The 12,350-nt window shown below is 37.5% G+C and overlaps 1 protein-coding gene across 5 annotated transcripts in view; it reads left to right on the forward strand.

Annotated features, from left to right (window-relative positions):
* Positions 1 to 12,350, forward strand: part of skor2 (SKI family transcriptional corepressor 2) — a 117,249-nt gene that overhangs the window by 87,981 nt on the left and 16,918 nt on the right. The window contains exon 1 of one of the 5 annotated variants that reach the window (XM_042395250.1): positions 789 to 1,834. The exons of the other annotated variants lie outside the window; for them this stretch is intronic. The gene's annotated coding sequence lies outside the window, so the exon portion shown is untranslated. Of the gene's footprint in view, positions 1 to 788; positions 1,835 to 12,350 lie in introns of those variants that run through there. 5 annotated transcript variants of the gene reach the window in all.

Below are 12,350 nucleotides of genomic sequence, written 5' to 3' on the forward strand. Positions count from 1 at the left end.
CACCTTTTTTTCTTAATTTTGTTTACAGTGCTCATAATGGAGTTCATTTGCTGATCAGCATCTTATACATTCTTAAAAGTGCACATAGTCTGAAAGTGGTTAAAAAAACACTCTTTTCACACATGTAGAAGGAAACAGGGGCCAATATATGGATTCTCCCTCCTAATTGATCTTTTGTACCAGCTTGTGCTTGATGCAAATACATCTTTTTCCACAGTTCTTTCCTCAGAACAATACTCGAGATGAAACACAGATTTTAAAGGCTCTTAAATTGAGTGTGCCCTTTTTGTTTCAAATACAACTCAGAGGTTTATCGTGCCTTCACTAAGGCTCAAATGCAAGGATGAGCCTAAGCATAATCCTTGTACTTTACAATTTTATATTTAGAGCTGCAAGGTTGCAGCCTTCTTGGTTCAAATAGGAATCAGACATTTAGCATGCACCAGCTCAGAGAGAAAGAGGGAATTGCAATTAAAACCATCATGAGATGTTGCACCTTTTATATTGTGTTGATTGAATTTTCATTTTTCACTTAAATTGTAGTTTTGTCTGATTCCTCTCCCTAGACCAGGTTGCCTCTCAACAAAGAGGATTCTGGATTCAATTGGAAATCTCTAATTAATAAGAAATCTTTTCAGGTTCATATGGACTTTTCTTATTATTCATTAATCGTTAAAGAGATAATGACAAGAATTAAAATGATCTTTAATTGTCTAGTGGTTCCCTTTGCAGCTTGAAATTTGTTAGCATACAGCACCCAAATGTCTAAGATGGCCAGCAGACAGCTTATACAACACACAAAACATCTGTTTTCTCTTAAATATCTTGTTTGTGATATGTGATTGTTGAACATCTCAGTTCAATACTATTGGTGCTATAACAGCCTCCACCCTTCTGGGAAGGCTTTCCACAAGATTTTGAACCTGGTTGCAGGGATTTTTTTTTCCCTAATCAGACTCAAGAGCATTAGTGAGGTCAGGCACTGATGTTGAAGACCTTTTAGAGGACTTGCTCAAATGTTTTGCAGCAGTATTTTGGACCACTTGTAAGCAATCCAGTGATGTCATGTTGCGGCAAGTGAAGTGGGAGTTACAGTAGTCTACATGGGATGAAAAGCAAGTTCCTCAGCTGGAAAAATCATGAACAAACAAGAACCCTTTGCAAGTTGGTCAAGAGTCAGTGCCTGGTTCTTAGTGACACCTAGATTTCAAAGGATAGATTTAACAGAAGAGAAAAGGGAACAAGGCCTGTCCATCACCTTAGTGACAAGGCTGCCTTGGGCAGAAATAAGAACTTCTGTTTTGTCAACATTAAGCTGTAGAAAATGATCTGCCATTGAGTTTAGTCAGTTATAGAATTCACCATTTTACTACATTTTGGCACTTAAACAAGATAATAGTATAATTGAATGTCATCTGCATAGAAGTAATAGGAGATACCTTTTAAATGACTTAATCTTTTCATGGATATGCATATACAAGGCGAACAAAAGGAATGCAACAGCTGGTTTGCAACACTGCAAACACAGCAATTAATGGCACATTAAGTTTGGACACAGCTTCCCATTCCCTTGAATGAGAAGTTGTGTCCAAACTTATGACTGGTACTGCATTTGTCCATGTATTCTATAGATTATTTGCACAGTGTTACCCAGTAACATTTGGGTAGCGTTGGTATTTACAAAATCATGTAACATTTCCAGAGGTTAGCTTTTTTTCCCACTATAATATATATTATTGCATTGCATCCCTGCAGTGTACAGGATTTTTTTTTTGACGGTCTGAAGCAAAGAGAGTGGGACGTGCAGCTGCCTGTGCATCATTCAGGGCAACGGGTGAGTCTCTTCAGTCAATTTAATAATTAAATGTAAAAAAAGCTATATTAACACCACTTTTTCCATTGTAGTCTGTTCCACAGCTGAACTGCACTCTCCCACCCAACAGTACACAAAATGGTATTTTCCTGATGTTGACATACAGTGTCTCTTTTTCAGTGACGCATATCCAAAACATTCTGGTTTGTAAAACACAGTGGAAAACAAAGCAGATCCTGGAATGTAGACCTTATCGGTTTTTACAAGTTGAGGTTATGGAAAGATTCAGTTACGTGGTGGAAAAAGTCAATGGTGTATAATGTATCCTGAATCAACCTGTGCCACTTTTTATGTGTGTTAATCTGTTTTTCAAACATCTGTATTTGCATGTCACTTCCTGTTCCCTGCACACGGAGCACTTTCATTGTCTCTGATGTTTTGCATTAAGGTTCTCATGATTAAACTTCTGGGCCAATCAGAATGGCAAAAGGCCTGGGATTACCACTGCAACATCTGGGGACTATGCTAATGGACTGCATATGTTTTTAATGTTTAGATTTAGAAGTCAACATGTTGCTCTTTATTTCATCTCAGAGGGTGGGGGTTGGGGGTAGTTGAAGGATAACTCTGTCTTAAAATAAGTAAATCACGACAGCTGTCATCATTAACCAAAGTACTAGTGATGACAAGAGACCCACCCAAACTGTGTGAGTGTCCCTGTGCACTTAAGGAAACCCAAATAGCCCCATCTGTCAATTTTACACTCTGTGATTCTTACTTAGCGCACAGAGCCCCTGTAAGTGTAATATGCTGCAGGGATTTTATAAAAACCAAATACACACGCCAAAGACACAAACATATTTATGCTCTCAGCTATGATTTTTAATCCATGTTTTAGAGTGAAAGCCATTCAAGGAAGAGTATTTTAAGAGTCAAATGCAGGGCAACAAGGCCAAATCAGGGCAAGTGGAATTAAAACGAAATGTTACAACAGTTGTTCTCTCTGTTTTGTTTTTGTTGGGCAGAAACAGCCAGTTATTCCTGATAATCCACTCAGGTGTGTCAGGGAATGATCCTGTAGTGTGAATGGTTTGAACATCCTGATCAGAGTCTCCAGATCAGAATCTAATGATTTTTCATTTCAATAGAGGGGGGGACAGATAGGTTTAATTCCAGTTACGACTCACCTCATTCACCGTGAGTTCAATCTGACCCTCAAACGAGAGAAATTCACCATTTTACAGTCAATTTCAGAGAGGGCGGGATTGACCTCTCATTCAGGAAGTTGTTGCGGTTTCAATTTATCCTTTCTTGTTAAAGGTCACGGTGAAAAAAAACAAGCAGAAAAATAGGGGAACACTATGTGGCTCTAATTGAGTGTATGGTAAGGGTTAGAGATAGAAGGAGAAGAAAATCAAAAGTATATTATTTTCAAATTGTGGAATGCAGACATTAGCTAGCTAGTAATAGCTCAAGAAGGTTATGCTTGGAAATCTGATTGCCGTTTTCTTGTCCTGTCCGTTTTCTGCAGCAGCATACTTCCAGTCTGACTGCGGCATCACAAAGATTTAAATCTGACAGGAATTTTTGCAAACACTTGATTATGATGGCATATCAGTGACATACAGAGAATAGGTCTTAGTTTGATTTCACAATCTCTCTGACAAGAGTAAAGCAAGACTTTTACAGTACTAACAGACTGTGCAAAGACTGTGCAACACATTCTAGTACTGACCTGTGTGAAATAAAGTCATAGTCTACAGCCATGCTAGTGGTTCTATGAGGCTTTGCGTAGGAACATTGTTGCTTTGAGCTGAATGCTGATATCATACTAACATGCTCACAGTGACAATGCAAAAATTCACATTTTTAGTAGGTAATATTTACCAGGTTCACCATCTTAATCACTCATCACCACTTAATTTAACCTGTCAGTATGCTAACATTTGTTAATTATCAGATATACACCTGAGGCTGATGGGAATGGCATTAGGTTTGCAGATATTTATTATAAACCAAAGTACTGGGCAAATTGAAATTTTTACCTTATTATGAGGCTAGATGAAAAGTCAGAGGATCACCAAAGTCATTAGAATTTATCATCAAGGGACCTTCACTATGTTTACCAAATTTCATGGCAACAGTTGTCAAGACATTTCAGTCTGAACCAAAAATGCCAAACAGCTGGTGGTGCAAGAGGAAAATTTAGGATCACCAACATTAGGACACATCATCTGAGAACCATCAATGTCTGTACCAGATTTTGTGCCAATCCATCACGTAGATGTCAAGCTACTGTATGTCACTGCATAAGTGAAAACTTTGACCTGCTGGTAGTGCTAGAGGAAAAGTCAGGGGATCACTAACTCCGCATGATTCATCATCTGGCGACCATAAATGTTTGTATAAAATGTTATGGTAATCCATCTAGTAGATGTTGAGATATTTCAGACTGGACCAAAGTGGTGGACCAACAGAGCAACTGACTTGTGAGCCATGCCGCTAGATGTTGTACAGATTGTAAAGTCCTTTGAAGCTTATTAGCATATTGTGGACACACAGTATGTGTCAACTGGTGGACAACCTTATGGCAACCATGTAGGAAGTAGTATAGTTGCTAAGATGTTGTACATTTAGGCATCCAGCTGATGTGTTTATACTCAAAATTAAGATGCAACATGCAACAACAGGTTTAGAATAAAATCAATTCTGATTAGAGGTATCAATATCTGATAAGAGATCCTGATTATCACTCTAAAATGTAATCAAACTAAATAAAAAATAAGTCTTATAATTATATAAGGATAATGTACTCTATATGAAAGAACCTCAGTAGGTGTCCAGTGTGGTTGCTATTAAAAATGTTTTTATTCTATCCTGTAATGATAACATCTGTTGTTAGGTTGTGAAAAATAGATTATACTAGTGTTGAGTGAAAGATAATCCACCCAAAAAAGACATGAAAAACATCTTGTAGCATGTAATATTTGTGTAAGTATTAAAAGGGCACAGTGTGTTTGTGTATGTACTTATGTCAGCGAGCATGCGTTGTACGGGTGTTTGTAAATTTGCACATGTGACGCAAGCTTGTTTGGACGTCACCTTCGAAAAACAACAAAAGCTCACATTTCCGTAATCATTAGTGCTGTCAGATCAGTGTCACATATCCCTCATGTCTCTTCCAGCTGTTAATCCCTCAGTTCACACACTGCTGCAGAGGGGTATTTATGCATCAGTGGATCAGCAGTAATTCAGCGAGAGATCGGGCATAATAATGATAACAATAATAATGATGAAAGCTGTTTTGATGCTGAGTTTTAATGTGGGGGATTAGCACATCAAAAACAAAACAGATGCAAAATCCACCCATATGTGCTGCGTATGATCCTGTTTGTAAGACAAAGCAAAAAGTTGTTGTCAAGGGAGCAAGATGTTTTTGTTTTGTGTGTGCACAGGGTTGTAATAGTACATAATTCTTGTAATGAAAATATAAGTGTGTTTTATATGTGAAAGGACATTATAGATACTTTAAAACATGTTCCTATCAAAGCTTAAATACATTTCCTGATTTTTTCATGTTTTCCTAATGTGTAGCAGTACTTTTGTACCTTAAAAATGTGAAAAGCTAATGAGAAAGTAACTAAAAGTAATCAAAATACTTAATTACTGAGGTGGTGTAATTCCTTAGGTTAGAAAAATGATTATAGTTTTGATGAAATAGCATGTAATATTTGTTATCAGCACAACCCACTGTGTGTGTTAATCTCCAACTGCATGTGTGTGAATATGTGTGTAATTGCGCCCTACTGTCTTTGCGTGCCTATCTGTGTCCTGCATATGTGACTCAACTTCAACCACCTCATACACACACACACACGCGCGCACTGTTGTCTTACAGGAAAAAAAAGACAGCTAATATTTGTTGTTATTTAAACACCAGAGCAGATAGGCAGCTGAACAATAATTATTTTCTGGAACAATAATTATTACCATTTAATTCTGTTGTTTACCATTTTGCCCGGTGGCCCCTCTTTAAAAGCCAGCCTCTATCTATAATGGCGAGCCCTTGAGCAGAACTGCATTTAACACTATATCAAATAATTAAAAATCAAATAATTGAAAAATAAAAGTGCGGCTTTTTTGCGTTTCAACATTAATTGCCAGTGAAACGTGTGAGCTAGTTCTTCCCAGAAGCCTGTTCGTGGTTGTATGTGGTATCAGATTTCATATTTTTTTTATACTTTGTTCTTAAATGCATGTTTTATAATAACAAGGGGTGATTACTTGTAGTTGTTGTATATAAACAGAAGCATATTTCTGTTTCTTTCATATTAACACGGATTATTATTTGGTCATAAATTTGCCAAGAATATGACACTTGGAACTAAATGCATATTGATATGTTATAGTGTTCTACTACTAGAATGATTAAACTGCAAACATTGTTACTTCACAGTTATAGTTCTTGCTGTTAAGTGTGGACGACATGAAAAATGCAACACAATCAGAAGAATCTAATACAGTTTAATGCAGTTTGTGATTTGCTTTAGTTACCTTATTTTGATCTGACATTCTAGATGATAGGTTGTGTCAGTGAACAGTTGCTGATCACTAAATTTGATTTGTTTCAGTCCATTTTTTTTAACAATATATAAACAATATAGAGATCAACTCTGCACAGTCTAATCTGGCAGAGATCTCTGATACGGTACTGTATGTTTGAGGGGATTACAAGTGGGATTACACAATTAAAGCTTGTCTGGGGTGAGGGGGGTCATGCTGATGTGACACTGTGACGACATGAACACCAGGTGCACACACACACACGTGCTGAGATTTATTTCCTGACATTGTTAAAAAAAAAACATACTGATGCAGGATATATGACATTTTGTTGTATATACTAATGGCCTTGTCTCTCACTTAAAATAGTGAATGTTTAGCCCTACAACACTAGGTAGCACACTTCGGATATTACAGTCTAAATTCAGTACATTGAGCTTTGATGGCCACAGTGTCCACAGACCTCCAATCACAACATCTCAAAATGTTTGCACTGTTTTACTGTGCACTATGCCTGAAATTCAGACAGAGACTTCCGGCTGCAATGAGTATACAGCTGGAGGTTTGTAGCTGACAGTGTACTCAACTGCCTTTGAGAACAGGCCAAATTTAAAGAAATATTTTCTTTCCACTCTGCCAAAACAGAATAAATTTAAATGGGGCATTACCAAAAGTTGAAAGTGTGTGTAAGAAAAGCTTTTTGAAGGTTTCATTTACTCACAGGAGACAGAACCCAGACCATTTTAACTACTTCCTCCACAGTGCACTAATGGGATGATCTCATGTTTTAACTAATTGTCATAGGGACAATTACAGAGGTTTTTACACATCCAAATTTGAAGACGAACACATGCTGATTGAGATCAATGCTGATGAAGTCAATGATGCCTGTGTTCTCTTCTTCTTTCTCTTTCCTCACTCCCTCTCTTTGATTTCTGTGGAAAATCAACTCTTCCTGCTCTCTCCTTTTATTCACCCCTTCCATCCCTCTGTCTCTGCATCACTTTCTATGTTGCCTGGTGATTAAGCGGTAGATTAACCTCCAGGCCTCATTAATAATAGACGAATAGAAAAAGCCCTGGTTGGTCCGCTTCCTGTCTGCAGCACTAATAGACCCCTTAACGTTTACATTAACATACCTCTTGTTTACTCGGGCAGATGGACAGGCAAGTCAGAAACAAGCAGAAAGGCGAGGCATGTAAATGCATCACGTATCTAGCGTAATGTGCATGCATTTACTTGCATATAAACCACATGGCCAAAAGTTAGCGGACAAGTGAAGTGTGTGGGTACCAGAAGATTAAACCCACATGTGTTGAACATCTAATTCCAAAACCTTGGGCTTTAATGTGTTGCTGTAACAGCCTCCACTCTTCTGGGAAGGTTTTTCACAAGATTTTGAAACCTGCATTCATTTGCTCCCATTCAGCCACAAGAGCATTACTGAGGTCGGCCACTGATGTTGGGTGATAAGGCCTCTAGCGGACTGAGTCCTATTTTATCCCATGTTGGATGGGGTAAAGGTCAGGGTTCTGTGGAGGCCAGTTAAGCTCTTTCACACTAAACTGGGAAAACAATTTGTTTACGGACCTCATTTTTGTTTATTTTGAAACAGGAAAGGACCCTCCCCAAACTGATGCCACAAAGTTGGAAGCTCAGTAGAATATCTTTATGGTGGAGCATTAAAATTAATTGTTTATCCTGTAACCAACAGGTTGCAAATTCAGTCAAAGCGGCAGCCAATTGTGTCCTGCTAATGCGCCCATGAACGGCACACTCAACCCTTAGCTATGAGCTCCAGCAATGTGCAAATATCAACATACACACACAAGAAAGAGACAGCTACAATCATGGCATTAATGATAATCGTAGGCTGCATTTTCTTTTCAAATGTGTTCATATCGTTTTTCTTCAGATATGAGTACAAAGTTAATAACAATGAGAAACTGAAGTTTTTGTGAAGAAACAAGCTTTCACACACACACACACACACGCACGCACACACAGAGCGAGAAAATTCTGTGCACAGGCCTTATGGGACGACATTTGTGGTAATTCATTCAGAATCCATTTTAACGCATTGTGCAGGCCTAAGTGCCAATCTTCCTTTTTGGTGAGTTTCCATGATTTTATGTCCCATATAAAATGATGCAGTTTGCTCCACAATGGCCTATTTAAGTTACATTACCATCGAATATTCCCCAGTAAAGAAAATTAAGCTGTGATACTGTGAGATCATCTCGGTTAGTTATCTTCTCCCCGCCAAGATGTGTCGCTTTGACACCCCGCGGAGAGCTGAATGATTCTCTTGGAGAAGAGATAATAGTCTTATACAGTGAGTTGCTTGCCGAAGCTCTCACTCTGTCTTTTTTTCTTCACTTTACAAACCTGATCCAAAAAAAAGTTATATGCTTAGTGTTGTGTGAGGCCGTAAGCATAATTAGACCTACAAGGGTTGACACAAGAAAAACAATATCGTAAATATTAGCGGTACAGTAACTTCTACCAAGTTCGGCAAAGAATAAAAACACACACATAAAGCACTTGATCTAATTATTAAAGAGAATGTCCTGTAACCACAAGATAACAGGCTGGGAGAAAAAGGCTCTATTCCATAGCAAAGCACTAAACCTCCCTGGCTCCATTTACTTATTTTCTAGTGTTAAGGTGCTCTGCTTAACAGCATCAGCCAAAAAGAGCTAAAATGCAAAAAAAAAATATTGTACACTAACACCTATAGCATCACAAAAACCAAGAGAGAAGAAAACAAAGATTATGACATGCAATCAGCAGGCATAGTGTTTATAGCTTCAAATGTGTCCTCCTTTATTATTATGAATATTGGTCCTTTTTCAGCAATAAGACACATAGCTCACTGTTTTGACTCAAGTTTTGCTTATTTTAATGTTTAATAGGAAATGAACACATACAACACACACAAACAATATAACTGTACCATCAGTTATAATGACTTGTTACAGCTTCAGATGCAGCTGTAGCCTGGACCACACACTTTCTCAAAACATTGATCTAAGCTATATTCAGAGGATAAAATACTTAAAGAACCACACCAGTGGTTTTACATATTTTAGCCAATTAACCTCAAATTGTATCATATATAGTGCTGATAATTTTCTATAGCGTACCGTAAGGATTTTAAAAGATTTCCTGGCTTAGATTGATATCAGAGCTTTCCCACAAGAAACAAGAGAGTGTTGTCAAAACAGTCCTGACTCTCAGGTCCATTATGATGTGATGATAATGTAACTTTGTAACCACAGAAATAAAGCAAACCTAATATTCACTGGGCTGGATCTCCTGTCTCAAGCATCCTCTATAGCTGGAAACTGTTTTATGTAGTTCTTATGTTCATCTATATTTTGGAAATGGCAGAACTCACACACTGACTCATTTACCAGTCTGCTACTTAGAAATGTCGACCAGCTTGTCTGCCGGGTTGCAACAAATCTGTTCAACACAACCAGCAAACAAGAATTAACAGGATTCACATCATGCCTAGATTTACACCCATCAAAATAAATTAGTGGATATGAAACTTTACTACCTTTTGGACTTTCATATTTTGCAATGGCTGATTAAACCAATGCCTTCCACCATACTCAACCATCTTTTTACTAGTTTAAACATTGTATAATTACATTGTTTTTCTTTAACTCAGATTACCAGCTTAGTGCTGCTGAAAGACAAAGGCTGAGACCAGTACAGTGGTGCTGATAATCAAGAATACAGTGTGAACTTACCCAACCATTATCAATAGTGTGACTTCTGACACAAAACCATAACAAACAGAGGTAATGAGATGCTGCAAAAGTATGTGTTTTAGAAGGGTTTCATAAGAAAATGACTGTAAAAACAACACAGATATTAGTGCTTAACACTAAAGATGGAGGGTAAGTTTAATGAAATGCTTTGTCATGTTTGCTATACTTTTATATACTCAGAACATAACATTTAAAAAGCCTTTATGTATGTGGACTTATTTCTAAACAACTTCAGTGAGCTGTCACTCTCTCTCTCTCTCTCTCTCTCTCTCTCTCTCACACACACACACACACAAACACACACACACACACACACACACACTGTACCCTGCCCCTGTGACCTTGTAGGCTCTCTGCTTGGCTTTAAAATGCACTGTAGCGCCCAGCAGTCTGTCTGCACTGGAGCTAATTGGCTTCAGCTCAGTGTTCACTGTTAACGTCTCATTACTCATTCCACTTAGAATAACTTCCACAAGTTTGCTTGTGTTCAGGGGTCATTAAAAGTCAAGCAAGCCTTTAATTACGAACCCGGATCGTTCAGTAAGTAAAGTTGCATCTCCCAGCAGCTCTGAATGAACAGTATTCTTAGTCATCAGTCCTTTACAAAATCCCCCATGAAGTAAAGCCACAGTGATCCTTTGGTAAACGCTGCAAAGGTTCAGAAACACAGAAAAATCAAAGTGATCAGGGGAAAAATAAACTGATTCCATAAGGATATTAAAACAATATTGAGTGTGACAAGGCGACTATAAACTCTGCTGATACCACAGTGACAGTGTAAGTTTCTATAGGAATATCAAAAGCATAGTAGAGGAGATAAACCACCACAAACCACAACAGGGCACAAATAAACTCATTAAATGTATCATAGACACAATAACTTCCTATAATGGTATTATATGGATATACTGTGTATTCATTCTAAGACTGGTTGCTCTTGACCTCTGAATCCCCTCTGTTTAAACGTACTATATATATATATGCATCTGTGTCTTGTGGTTAAATCCTAAATGATAAAATATTATAATAAAGAGATTTATTATTAAAATGAGGATTTAAATACTGGTAATGTTAATCTATGATGTTCAATACATCAATTTAAGGAAGTGGGTTTTCTTCATTTTCTTCCCAGAGTGTTAGAGACGTCTCTGGAATAACATATTTAACTGTCTGGAACAGGTGAAACCACTAGTGTTTTTAACCTACTCTCCCATCAACCTGCAGTCAATCTGTCCAGTTGCTCTTATGATTTCTGTAATGTATCTATTGGGACTCAGTGAACTAAATGGTGTTTTTGGAACCTCCTATGGTCTCTATTATTAAAGTTGGTACTCAAATCTGAGTCCAATGACTATATTTTATAGGTCTATATTCTTTTTATATTTCTGTAGTGATGTAGAGTCTTTCTGAAGTGCTCCAGTTTTATTGTTTTGTGCTTTTTGGTTTCTGTTTTTTTAATCTTCAATGACTGACACAACAGCTTTTTTATTTCTATGTTTTATCTTGTACAGTACCATAATACAACGCCTACATTTTTTTGTATGTTGGAGAGGAAACACTGCAACACACACACACTCACGCCCACATACACACCCTTGTATAAACAGGCATTTACCAATCAGCCCACAAAAAAAAAAGGAATCAGATCTGCTCTATGGTCTGGATTTTTAAGTCATTAGAGATTAAAAAACAAAAGGTGCTTAAATATTTGGCCTCCCTATGTATAGCTTGTCTTGATTACATTGTGGTCAAATTAATTATTATGCAACATGAGGGTGACAAACGTATTAATTTTACTTGGATTAAAAAAAACACAAAAACATTAATAACAAAAATACACAAATAAAAATCATGGCGCCTATGCATTCAACTATGAAGGATTTAAGGCCCATGTAGAGCATTTAAAAAACACTCAAACACTGCATCACGTGTTAATAATTCACTCTGGCTAATGTTCCAGATCTTCGATGAAATATGGGAATCTTTAGTGGTCGGTCTGCTGTGCTAATTGGTACAACTGCCTCAGGCGAGCCCACATCTAACAAACTGAGAAGAGTCACGTTCAGAGGGCTGCGGCTGTCTTGGTGTGGGAACACTGTAATGACAAATAAAAGCTAAAGTAGATGGCTCTGCACCTTTACTGGTGCTCTGTATACTACACATGTGCTGTGTGTGCTGGTGACATTTAAAAA

Source organism: Thunnus maccoyii, chromosome 19 (genome assembly GCF_910596095.1).
Source record: "Thunnus maccoyii chromosome 19, fThuMac1.1, whole genome shotgun sequence".
NCBI lineage: Eukaryota > Metazoa > Chordata > Actinopteri > Scombriformes > Scombridae > Thunnus > Thunnus maccoyii.